Here is a 3492-nt window from a genome sequence, read left to right as displayed (position 1 = left end):
TGGAAGATAGATTTAATGATCTTTATTTTAACACACTAAGGATGGGTATTTTTTATGCGTGGACTGCTGGCGACGGGATTTGATAATCATGTACATGTAGTTAAGAAGAGATTGGTATATAATATTCATATCAAAACATTAAATATGTAATTTCTTCTTTTCTGACTTAGAAATGAGGATGGCGCAGAAGATAAAAATACCCTTCCCATCCTTAAGCATCAATACTTTTCCCGTCCTGAGTGTGTTAATATACAGTATCAAACAGATTAATTGAAACAAAACTTTTTTTCGTATTTTCAACACCCTCCAAAGAAATGTTTTGGTTTTGGGGGTGTTCCTCATATTATGGACCAGGGCTGCTTCTTTGAGTGACTGCGATGATGAATAGCGAAAAGTGTCACCCAATTCTACTGGAAAAGATATTACCAGAGATACAAAAACGAAGGTCAAATGGTAATGGATATTTTTCAGCAGGATTTACCCCCCTGCCACAAATCCGAAAAATTATGAAATTTTTCATACAAAAACAATGAACTGTGTTGGACTGGTCAAGAATTTTGCTAGACATCTATCGGCAATCTATAAGAATCGGCTCTCCAAAATTGATTAGACTACGGTGGAAAAGCTCATTTTGTCCATAATTCAGGTATGGTTTCGAGTCGAAAAAATGGCATCCACGTGCCAAAACCTTATATAATAGATGCCAAGAAGAGTAAAATCATTGATTGAGCTCAAATGAGATCATATTAAATATTAATTTGTGATATAACTAATAAACAAAAGATTTTACAAAACTTTTTATGAAAATACAACAACGAAAAGTTTTGTTTCAATTAATCTGTTCGATACTGTATATTATAGATGTCTCAACTTGAGGCAAGGCATCTATCGCTTTTTATGCAAAGGAAGATGGAAGTCTGAGCATCCCAGGGCTTATGACCTTTAACATTTGACTGGCTTAAGCGATTACTTTATACGCCTGTGTGACATTCACCATTCTGCCCATTATTGAATATTCATATTGCATAAATTTTCTAACGATTTTAGTTGGAATTTTGCTGACGATGGTGTCCTCTGTTGAGAATTTTGTGGAAAATTTTGCTCTCTCCTATTATAATTATTTTAAATTGCAAGTAAAACAAGCAGTTCATTTTGCTGTTTTGCTGTTTTGCTGAGTGCTCCTAACACCTTTTAGCTTTTCAGCGTCAATATAATTGAATGTATGCTCATTATCCTGTGACATTAGATGTGGAAGGTAGACCTTCTAGTACTCTTTCGAAGATTTTAGGAAAATTATATGTTAGTGTTTTTATTTGTCGCATTAAGTAATATTTGAAATTATAATACTAGGAAAATGTAAATACTTGTATTTGTATTAATAAATTAAGTAGACCTTCAATATTTGTGGATGATTTTTTAACATTACATATTTCGATATTACATGTAATTTTTTTCGCAAATTTACATGATAATATAAGTATGCAATTTGTTTAGTAACACTGTTTTTATTATATTATTTAAATATGTAACTACAAAATTCACTTATTAATTAGTAATTTTAGTAATAATGACTCAGGGTAGTCTCAATATCGCAAACTTAGCCTTTGTGAGAGGGACTAAGTATCAATGTTATTGATTTTCTGATAGTTTTGTACTATAAATGTTTTGTGATACAGCAGTGCCTTCTAGATAGTAAAAATAATGTTGCAAAAAAAGTGCCAAAGGGCAATGGGCAAACCTGCTTTTGATTGTGTTTTCTTACGACCACCAACAAAACTTCGACTAGCGTACAAATAGAAAAAATTGACAACTGTTGTTTATTTTTACATTAATCTTTCAAATAAGGTCTGGTCTTGAAATTATGTAGGAGTTGTTCATCCTACAAGCTTCATTACAGTGTCACCAATTTGGTTTGCAGTAAAATATGTAATTACCATTACATATTTACATACCATTGTATTGACCTCTGATTGTAAAGTGATGTTTTGATTAAATGGCTGTTGATTTTTTAAAATCCAAATATGCCCATTGCTCCTTTGGTAACATTTATATAAGAATTTTTCGTGGAGTGTTTAAAAAAATGATATTGAGGAGGTCACCAATTTGTGGGGGTGAATGGATTGTACATTTGTCTATGGTGCTCCGGTAGGGCACCGCAATATGTTAATAACAGCTGGTATAGTATCACAGGTAGATTGTATTCTATATCTATAGTAAAGGAATAAATATGTGTTCTCATTGCTAACCTTTATCGTTGGGTCAATAGTAGGTGTCTATGATGCGATATGGAAGGTGCCCACCTATTAAAATACACAATATGATATTAACACATTTCAGGCGGTTATTTTTTTTACCCCTACATACCACTGGCGACGGGATTTGATCATTATGTACATAGTTAAGACCCTAATAAAGAGATTGGTATATAATATTCATATTTAATACGTAATTCCTTCTTTTTTGACAGAAATGAGGCTGGCCCAGAAGATAAAAATACCCTTCCCGTCCTTAAGGATCAGTCGATTGATCAAGTAAAAATACCTTTCCCGTCCATAGTGTGTTAACAAGAGTTAAACATATATACTTTTTGAACATAAGTACACATGCTTTTGCAATACTTTATATATGGGAATGGCAGATCTAGCCCATCTATTTATCATATCACATGTAAAAAAAATCAAGTTATGTTGTTTGGAGGCACAAACAGATCCTTAGGATCTAGAAAAAGAAGAAGTTTTGTTATTGTTTGAAAGGTTGGCCTACTGCTCTTTAATTTTGGTAAAGGCGGTCATACTGACAAATTTTTAGAAGTTTATATAAAGTGGGTATGTGGACATTGCTCATTATTAACAATGTGTTAAAGACAAACAACATAGATATATCTACCTGTGATTGCGCTGCTGATAATATTGATTTGTATTTACGCAGAAGATGCTGTTTTGACTCAACACAAGTTCTCCTTTAGTTCCTACCTTTAAAATTCTCACTCCCCTTGATTGAATACTGTTTTTTTTTAATGTTTTTTCCTAGCCTATAATAATTATTATACAATGTTTTATTATACACTGTTTTAAGGATTTTATGTTGTTTTATTTATAATCCATTTATTATTTATTTATTACATTTAAATGTAAGTATGTATTAACTATAAAATATCAGCTTTGTTCATTTTGATACTTTTTTTGGGTTAATTACGTACTTGCCAGAATAACTGCTGTCTAAGCTTAACCAATCTTCACCAAACATGTCTCCCTACAGACTACACACATCCCAGCCAATTATAATAATAATTTCCGCCATTTTCGTAAAATACTACCTCAGGGTCATACTGACTAATAACTACACAGATGTGAAAATAATAATTGTGTGATAACTTATTACTAATCGAATAGAATCTATATAATCAAAATTTATATCATATTGTAATTTTAGACGGATGGTTCCAAGTAATGAATTTATGAATTTACCAAAGATCGTGACACGTAGGAACAC

The sequence above is a fragment of the Brachycentrus maculatus genome, unplaced genomic scaffold, assembly GCF_059751285.1.
Source record: "Brachycentrus maculatus isolate JH-2025_06_01 unplaced genomic scaffold, ASM5975128v1 h1tg000368l, whole genome shotgun sequence".
Taxonomy (NCBI): domain Eukaryota; kingdom Metazoa; phylum Arthropoda; class Insecta; order Trichoptera; family Brachycentridae; genus Brachycentrus; species Brachycentrus maculatus.
The sequence above is the reverse complement of the archived record's forward strand: the minus strand, read 5'-3'. Positions refer to the sequence as shown.